Here is a 10,277-nt window from a genome sequence, read left to right as displayed (position 1 = left end):
GTTTGAAGACCTCAAGCTGCAGAGAATCCTCCAGCAAGTGACCCATGCTCCACGCTGCAGAGGAAGGTGAAAAACCTCCAGGGCCTCTGCCAAACTGCCCCAGAGGAAAATTCCTTCCCGACCCCAAATATGGCGATCAGCTAAACCCTGAGCATGTGGGTAAGACTCACCAGCCAGCCCCCAGGAAAGAATTCTCTGCAGTAACTCAGATCCCATCCCATCACAGACCACTGGGCATACTTACCTGCTGATAATCAAAGATCAATTGCCAAAATTAGGCTATCCCATCATACCATACCTTCAATAAAATTATCAAGCTTAGTCTTAAAGCCAGATATGTCTTTTGCCCCCACTACTCCCCTTGGAAGGCTGTTCCAGAACTTCACTCCACATATCTACACCGGCGACACCATCACAGGACCTAACCAGATCAGCCACACTGTCACCGGTTCATTCACCTGCACGTCCACCAATGTAATATATGCCATCATATGCCAGCAATGCCCCTCTGCTATGTACATCGGCCAAACTGGACAGTCTCTATGGAAAAGGATAAATGGACACAAATCAGATATTAGGAATGGCAATATACAAAATCCTGTAGGAGAACACTTCAACTTCCCTGGCCATACTATAGCAGACCTTAAGGTGGCCATCCTGCAGCAAAAAAACCTTCAGGACCAGACTTCAAAGAGAAACTGCTGAGCTTCAGTTCATCTGCAAATTTGACACCATCAGCTCAGGATTAAACAAAGACTGTGAATGGCTTGCCAACTACAGAACCAGTTTCTCCTCCCTTGGTTTTCACACCTCAACTGCTAGAGCAGAGCCTCATCCTCCCTGATTGAACTAACCTTATTATCTCTAGCCTGCTTGCATATATATACCTTGTCACGGAGTGTGGGGGAGTCCGGCCCTGCACCCCTCTTCCTGGGACCCACAGTGACTCTCAGCCAGCCAGTAAAACAGAAGGTTTATTGGACAACAGGAACACGGGTTACAGCAGAGCTTGCAGGCACAGTCAGGACCCCTCCACCGAGTCCTTCTGGGCTTTCAGGGTGCTTGGATCCTAGCTAGGATACCCTGAATTCCGCCCACACAGCCCCAAGCCCAAACTCAAAACTGCTTCCCTCCTGCCACTCCCTTCCTTTGTTCCCCTTCCCGGGCAAAGGTGTTGACCTTTCCCCTCCCTTACCTAGCTCAGGTTACAGGCCCTGGCATCGTCCATCCCCTAAAGTCCTCCCCTGCTCTCCCACTCCCCACACAGACAGTCCCTACTGCATCACATCTCTCCCCCCTTCGAGACTGAACTGAGCAGGGTCACTCTGCCCAGTGACCTGGGGAAGTTCAGGGCCCCCTCTCCGGGACAACGCGTCCGCTGTCAGGTTGGCACTTCCCTTCACATGGACCACGTCCATGTCATAGTCCTGCAGGAGCAGGCTCCACCTCAGGAGCTTGGCGTTGGCTCCTTTCATCTGGTGCAGCCAGGTCAGGGGAGAGTGGTCGGTGTACACGGTGAAGTGTCGCCCAAAGAGATATGGCTCTAGCTTCTTAAGGGCCCACACCATGGCCAGGCATTCCTTCTCGATGGCCGCGTAGCTTTGTTCTTGGGGTAGCAACTTCTTACTCAGGTACACAATGGGGTGTCTCTCCCCCTTTTCATCCTCCTGCATTAACACTGCCCCCAGTCCCGTGTCTGAGGCATCATAAAGGGTTTGTCAAAATCTGGATTTGCCAGAACTGGGCCACTAACCAGAGCCTCCTTCAGAGCCCGGAAAGCCTCCTGGCACTGCTCAGTCCAGATCACCTTGTCTGGCTTCCCCTTCTTGCACAGTTCAGTGATGGGGCCGGCTATGGCACTAAAGTGGGGCACGAACCTTCGATAGTACCCCGCCATCCCAATAAAGGCCTGGACCTGATTTTTGGTTTGGGGAGCAGGCCAGTCTCTGATCACCTCCACCTTGGCTGGTTCCGGCTTCAGGCAGCCGCTCCCCACCCGATGGCCCAGGTAAGATACTTCAGCCATCCCCACCTTGCACTTCTCAGCCTTTACTGTTAACCCAGCCTTTCGGAGTCGGTCTAGGACTTGTTTAACCTGGGACATGTGGTCCTCCCAGGTCTGGCTGAAGACGCAGATGTCGTCAATATACGCCACAGCAAAACTCTCCATCCCCCTCAGTAGCTGATCCACCAGGCGCTGGAAGATGGCCGGCGCTCCCTTGAGGCCGAAGGGCAGGGTCAGAAACTCATAGAGCCCCAGAGGGGTGATAAAGGCCGATTTCAGCCTGGCATCTGCGTCCAGCGGCACTTGCCAGTAGCCTTTGGTAAGATCCATAGTGGTAAGGTACCGAGCACCTCCCAGCTTGTCTAGGAGCTCGTCAGGCCTGGGCATAGGGTAGGCATCAGATACGGTGATGGCATTGAGCTTTCGATAGTCCACACAGAACCGGATTGACCCATCCTTCTTGGGGACTAGCACCACTGGTGAGGCCCAAGGGCTGGAAGACGGCTGGATCACCCCCAAAGCCAGCATGTCCCTGACCTCTCTTTCAAGATCCTGGGCAGTTTTCCCAGTGACCCGAAAAGGGGAGCATCTTATAGGGGCATGTGACCCGGTCTCCACCCAGTGGACAGTCAAATTAGTGCGTCCAGGCTGGTTGGAAAACAGCTGTCGGTACAGATGCAGCACCCCTCTGATCTCAGCGTGCTGGGCCGGGGTCAGTTGATCAGAGAGGGGAATCGCCTCCAGGGGGGAACCAGCTTTTGTCCCAGGGAATAGATCTACTAAGGGGTCATCTCCCTGCCCCTTCCAATGTCCACACACGGCCAACACCACATTCCCCCTGTCATAGTATGGTTTCATCATGTTCACATGGTACACCCGACGGTGATGTGCCCCGTTTGACAGCTCCACCACATAGTTTACCTCATTCAGTTGCTTGATCACCTTGAAGGGCCCTTCCCAGGCGGCCTGGAGTTGTTTCTCCTCACGGGGATGAGAACCATCACCTGATCCCCGGTGGCGAAGGCATGGGCTCGTGCGGTGCGGTCATACCAGACCTTCTGCCTCCTCTGGGCTCGGGCCAGATTCTCCCTGGCCAGGCCCATGAGCTCGGCCAGTCTTTCCCGGAAGGTCAGGACATACTCCACCACTGACTCTCCCTCGGGAGCGGCCTTCCCCTCCCATTCGTCCCTCATCAGGTCTAGGGGCCCCCTCACCCGCCTTCCATACAACAGTTCGAAAGGTGAAAACCCGGTAGATTCCTGGGGTACCTCCCTGTACGCAAACAGCAGGTGAGGTAAGTACTTGTCCCAATCTTGCGGGTGCTGGTTCATAAATGTTTTTAGCATCATCTTCAGCATCCCGTTGAACCTTTCTACCAGCCCGTTGGACTGGGGGTGATACGCTGAGGCCCAGTTGTGCTGGACCCCACATTTCTGCCATAAGGACCGGAGCAGAGCCGACATGAAGTTGGACCCCTGGTCCGTTAAGACCTCCTTGGGGAACCCCACCCGGTTGAAAATTGTCAGCAGCGCATCTGCCACTGTGTCTGCTTCAATAGAGGACAAGGCCACCGCCTCGGGGTAGCGAGTGGCAAAATCCACCACCACCAGGATGTATTTCTTCCCTGACCGGGTCGTCTTGCTGAGGGGTCCCACTATGTCCATGGCCACCTTCTGGAAAGGTTCTTCTATGATGGGTAAAGGCCTCAAAGCTGCTTTCCCCTTGTCCCGGGCCTTCCCCACCCTCTGGCAGGGGTCACAGGATTGGCAGTGCTGTCGGACATGGGTAAAGACCCCAGGCCAGTAAAAGTTCTGTAGCAGCCTCTGCGTGGTGCGCCAGATTCCCTGGTGCCCTGCGAGAGGGATGTCATGAGCCAGGTACAGCAGCTTGTGACGAAACTTCTGGGGAACCACCAGCTGCCTCCTGATCCCCCATGACTCTACTTCCCCTGGGGGAGCCCATTCTCGGTACAGGAACCCCTTCTCCCACAGGAACCTCTCCTTGCAACCTCTCCTCATGGTCTGTACCGCACTAAGGTCAGCCCGGTCCCTGTGCTTCCGCAAGGAGGGATCTTTCTGCAACTCGGCCTGGAACTCAGCAGCTGGGACAGGGATGGGGACCGGCTCTCTCTTGCTGGCTGGGTCTGAGGCCGCAGCCTCTCTGAACCGTGCCCCTGGGCGTTCCCCGCTCCCTGGGTTAGGGTCCTGCACCTCGGGTCGAGTACCTTCCCCGTTGTTGGGGAGCAGTGCCCTTTGCCGACTCTGACTACGAGTCACGACCAGGGCACTCTGGGTGTTACTAGGCCAGTCCTCAAGGTCCCCTCCCATTAACACGTCAGTGGGCAAATATTGGTGTACCCCCACATCCTTGGGGCCCTCCTTGGCCCCCCATTTCAGGTGTACCCTTGCCACGGGTACCTTGAATGGGGTCCCACCCACGCCCATCAGGGTCAGGTAGGTGTCGGGCACCATCCGATCTGAGGCCACCACCTCGGGCCGGGCCAGCGTCACCTCTGCGTCCGTGTCCCAGTACCCAGTGACCTTCCTCCCATCCACTTCCAGGGAAACAATGCATTCTTTCCGGAGGGGCAGCCCCGCGCCCACCCGGTAAACCAAAAACCCGGAACCTGGAGCATCCGCCGGTGGTATGTTGCCAACCCCCCTTTCCTGGGAATGTAGCCCCTCCTCCGATTGGGTTTTTACCCAGTCCACCCTCTGCGGGTTGGGTCTGCTTGGTCTGTCCCTGAGCTTGGGGCACTGGGCCCGTATGTGACCTCGTTGGCCACAGTGATAGCAGCCCATATCTCATGGGTCCCCTTGAGTGGGTCGGAGGGACCTGCCACTGGATGTTCCCCTTTTGGGGGGGTTCTCTATAGGCCCCCTTTGGGAGGTCCCATGATGACTCTCTCTCTGCGTTGAGGCAGGCCTGCTCCTTCGAGACTCCTCCCTGCCATCCCCTGCCCGACTGTCCACAAATTGGTCGGCCAGCTGGCCTGCATGCTGCGGGTTCTCCGGCTTCTGGTCCATCAACCACAGCCTCAGGTCAGACGGGCACTGCTCGTACAGGTGCTCCAGTATGAATAGGTCAAGCAGGTCCTCTTTAGTTTGGGCCCCAGCCGTCCACTTGCGGGCATACCCCTGCTCCCGGTTGACCAGTTGTAGGTATGTGACCTCACGGGTTTTACGCTGGCTCCGGAACTTTTTCCGGTACATCTCAGGAGTCAGCCCAAACTCGCGGAGCAGGGCCTGTTTGAACAGTTCGTAGTCCCCTGCCTCCGCCCCTTTCAGTCGGCTGTACACCTCCACGGCTGTGGAGTCCAGTAAGGGGGTGAGAACTGCGATCCTGTCTGCAGGGTCAACCCTGTGCAGCTCGCAAGCATTCTCAAAGGCCGTCAGGAAGGTATCTATGTCCTCCCCCTCCTTACGCCGGGGCAGCAAGTGCTTATCAAAGCTCTTTGTAGGCTTGGGTCCCCCCTCACTCACCGCAGCCGGGGCCTCACTGCTCCTCAGCTGGGCCAGGTCCAGCTCATTTTTACGCTGTTTCTCCTTCTCCTCCCGCTCATGTTTACGCTGTTTCTCCTTCTCTTCCCGCTCATGGTTACGCTGTTTCGCCTTCTCCTCCACCTCTCGCCTCTTTAACTCGAGCTCCTCCCGTCTCAGCTCCCTTTCATATTCCAGCCGCCTCCGCTCCACGGATGCTGAGCGTCGCTGGGAGGATCCCCTTCTGGGGGGTGAGCTTCGCCGTGAGGCTCCCCTGCTGGCCGGGGGTGTCACGGTGCCCTCGGTATACACTGGGCTCCTCCCCGCCCTTCCCCTATGCCTAGGGGGGGGAGTCTGCATCTGCTCGGCTGCTTCCCTCAGAGACAGGGCTCTGTTCATTCGTGCGGTCTCCCTGCTCCAGCTGGGCAATCAGCTGGTCCTTGGTGCATCTCCCCGGGCGCAACCCCCTCTGCTTGCATAGCTCCAGCAGGTCACACTTGCGCCGCTTGGCATACATCTTCCTGCTGGCCACTCACAGGCCGGGGTGCTCGCCGCTCCCCACGGTTTCCAGGGGGACCCCTAGTGCACCAGCCCTTCGTGAGGTCACCACCTCTCTGCCAGGGTCGAGCTGCCGACTCCTCCGCCCCTGGGACCACTCGCTGCAATCCCCCGGGGGACCCTGTTACTGCAAAGTCCTTCTCACTGGGCACACACTCCCAGGGGTTAACCACCCCTTCGTTTTACTGCTCCCCAGTCACTTACTGCAGGAAGCGCCGTCCACGGGGTGCAGTATATCCCACCTCTGCCACCAGTTGTCACGGAGTGTGGGGGAGTCCGGCCCTGCACCCCTCTTCCTGGGACCCACAGTGACTCTCAGCCAGCCAGTAAAACAGAAGGTTTATTGGACAACAGGAACACAGGTTACAGCAGAGCTTGCAGGCACAGTCAGGACCCCTCCACCGAGTCCTTCTGGGCTTTCAGGGTGCTTGGATCCTAGCTAGGATACCCTGAATTCCGCCCACACAGCCCCAAGCCCAAACTCAAAACTGCTTCCCTCCTGCCACTCCCTTCCTTTGTTCCCCTTCCCGGGCAAAGGTGTTGACCTTTCCCCTCCCTTACCTAGCTCAGGTTACAGGCCCTGGCATCGTCCATCCCCTAAAGTCCTCCCCTGCTCTCCCACTCCCCACACAGACAGTCCCTACTGCATCACATACCTGCCCCTGGAAATTTCCACTACATGCATCTGACGAAGTGGGTATTCACCCACGAAAGCTCATGCTCCAAAACATCTGTTAGTCTATAAGGTGCCACAGGATTCTTTGCTGCTTTTTCAAAAAATGTTTCCCTGGAGCCTAAATTTGGCCTCCAGGATCTCTCTCCCATCCTTCCCTATGTTGTTACCCAGTGGGATTCTATGATTCTATGATAGATTCCACTGGGCAATGGCAAACAGGAGAGGGAAAAAATTCTTTAGCCACAGGGAATGTGTTGTTCTAAAGCAGACAGAGGAGGAAATAAGGCAGGTGAACCACACCACACTGCTCACCACAATCCAGACAGGACAGGGGTAACCACGATGAAATACCTGAGAAAGGGGAAGTCACTGAGTAGAAATTGACTTTATATGGGCAAAACCCACTTGTGTGTTCAGTGTTTTTCCTCAATGGAAGGTTGATCTATTTGGAAGAAGCACATCTGTGACACTGATTGGACCAGAGCTATTCCTATAGGAGGGGCCACAAGAAAAGGGGACCTGGTAAGACCCACACATGAGAGTGATCATAGGAGGAGGAGCTTGCGTGTATTTCTTTGCCTCTCTTCACCTTGAGCTTATGGACAACAGGATGGGAAGACTGGAAAGCCCCAAATCCTGATGAGTCACTCCCTTGAAGAACTTGCCATATGGGACCATCAACAAGGACCATCTGCTAGGAATCAGGGCCTGCAGCAGAGCCAGTCTGCAGGCAACCTAACGAGCTCAGGTAGCCTGTACCAAGCTGACTAATTGGTGGAAGGGTCAGCAGAGAGGCTCTTAAGCCCTGCAGTGGCAATTCATTAGCTGCTCAAAGCTTTAGCCCACAGGTATGATAGCTCTGGCTTTGGTCCAGCCCTGCTCCTGCCTTGTCTCTCTCCAGGTAACCTGATTTTGACCCTCAGCTCCGATTCCTCTTCTCCAGCTTTGGCTCCGACCCCGATTCTGACCCTGGGTTCTGACTCCTGGCTCCTGCCCCTGGCTCTGACCCTTGGCGCTGGCATTTGGCCCTGGCTCTGACCCACAGCTCTGGTTCTTGGTTGCAGGTCCTGCTCTGACCACTAGACCTGAGCACCCACATCCCGCTCTCTGACACCATCAAGCACGGATAGTCATCAGCCGCCTCTTCCACCTTCTTCCTGTGTTAACCCTGTTACTACAGCACCACCTGGAATGGGACTGATGTTCTGTCTACGTCTCCAAGACGACAGCTGCAGCCAAGAGCTACAATCACAGCTGAGACTTGCATAGCACCATCTCACGCATAGGGAGCCACACTGTGAGCTGGATGAAGATCTGTTCTGTTTGTTTCTGTTAAGAAGAGCTACTGCTCAGAATGTGACTTCGGTACAGCTGCACCACCTTAGATGCTGCTTACAGCAAGACTTATTAACAACCCCAGGACACTGACATCTCTGACCATTATGTTAGCAACCAGCCACTCAGTATGGGCACCTCTTCAGTTTTACTGAATGCAGGATTTAAAAGGTTAGTTGTGAACAGATACTTCACACTGGTTAATTTTAATGAGAGGGAAGGAACACTGGCCAGAATAGGGAAATAATAGATAAAGAATATTTACTAAGTTAGATCTATGCAACTCTGCAGGGCCAGATGAAATTCACCCTGGAGTACTTAAGAAACTAGCTGAAGCAATCTCTGAACCATTAGCAATAATCTTCCAGAACTCATAGAGGGTGGATGAGGTTCATAACAAGGGCAAACTTCAAAAAAAAGGGTTCTCAGGGAAGTAAAGACTGGACAGGCTAACTTCAATACCCAGAAAGACACTGGAAAAAATGATGAATCTACCAATTTATTAAAAGCTAGAGGATAATAGGTGATAAGTAAGAACCAACATGGATTTGTCAAGAACAAGCAGGGGCGGATCCAGGCACAAACAAAGCAAGCACCTGCTTGGGGCAGTCCATTTCCAGGGGCGGCAGGGAAGCTGAGAACCAACAGGGGGCTCTGGGAGCTGTAGTTCCTTGGTTAGCTCCCTGCCTATAGAGCCAGCCCTGGAGCAGGGAAAGAACTACATTTCCCAGCATTCCCTTGGCCACTACCAACTGGAAAGGAAGAAGAGGGAGCTCATGCGACCTCGTGCTGTGAGTGCTGTGAATGGTGGGGAGACCGTACTTTAACATTCAAAAAACAGGACACTCCATGGGGAGGGAGGGTAGCCCCACCATCCAGTCCCTCCGACTGCCCCCCACAGAAACCCCAACCCATCCAACTCTCCCCCCTCGCTCCCTGTCCCCTGATTGCCCCCTCCCGGGACCCCTGCCTCTAACTGCCCCCTCAAGACCCCACCCCCTATCTAAGCGTCGCTGGTCCTTGTCCCTTGATTGCCCCCTCCTGGGACCCCTGCCTCTGACTGCTCCTTGGGACCCCAGACCCTATCTAAGCACTGCTGGTCCTTGTCACCTGATTGCCCCCTCCAGGGACCCCTGCCTCTTACTGCCCCTTGGGACCCCAGACCCTTCCTAAACCTCCCTTCTCCTTGTCCCCAACTGCCTTATCCTGAAACCCCTCCCTAACTTCCCCCCTAGGACCCCACCCCCTACCTGTCCCCTGACAAACCCCTGGGACTCCCATGCCTATCCAACTGCTGCCTGTCCCCTGAGTGTCCCCCCGAACCCCTGACCCATCTAACCCCCCCTTCTCCCTGCCCCTGACTGCCCCACCAAACCTCCACCCCATCCAAGCTCCCCAGCTCCCTGTCCCTTGACTGCCCCGCCCCGGAACCCCCTACCCCTTCTCCAACCCCCCAGCCCCCTTACCGTGCCATTCAGACCAGCTTGTCTGGCTCAGCGCCATGCCAGAGACACTGCTGCATACATGCTGCCGTGCTCCCCCTCGGAGCCCACAGCACCCCCTTCCACCCCCACCCAAGCACCTCCCTTCCAGATTTGAACATCTCAAAATTCAGGAGTGCTCAGGCTCAGTTTGGGCAGCTGTTACTTCATTTCTCCCAAATCAGATATACTGATCCACTGTAACATGCTGTAGAAAAACTAGGATAAAATTAAGCATGAAATGCTTCTCGGTGGTTATTAGGACTGGAATTGCTATTTTCAACACCCATTGCCTTTTGTTTGTTTGTTTGTTTGTTGAAAAGGAAGACAGTGATCGTGCATTGGCAAATTCTCCATAGAAACAAAGAGTGGAACAAAAAAATAATAAAGGCACCTCAACTTTTCCTCATTTATGTAGGACAGTCTTATAATATGCAGCCAGAGATCCTCCAATCACACACGCTGAAAATTATTCCACTTTACTGCAGTTCTGTAACCATATGGGACCCAATCCTGTTTGTGTTCTGTGCACATCCAAAATTCCTGCTGAATGACCCGCCCTGGGAGCAAGTTACCAGTGACCCAGGGCTGTGGCGGAAGGAGGGTGTAGGTGGGAGTGGGAGAGCCCAGGGCTGGGGTGGCAGGAGGTGTGTGTGGCAGGCAATGGTGTGGGGGAGGGGAAAGCTCAGGGCTGTGGCGGCAGCGGGGTGCAGGGAGGGTACTGGGGGGGGGAAGCCCAGCGC

Source organism: Gopherus evgoodei, unplaced genomic scaffold (genome assembly GCF_007399415.2).
Source record: "Gopherus evgoodei ecotype Sinaloan lineage unplaced genomic scaffold, rGopEvg1_v1.p scaffold_37_arrow_ctg1, whole genome shotgun sequence".
Taxonomy (NCBI): Eukaryota; Metazoa; Chordata; order Testudines; family Testudinidae; genus Gopherus; species Gopherus evgoodei.
Note: the sequence above shows the minus strand (reverse complement) of the source record.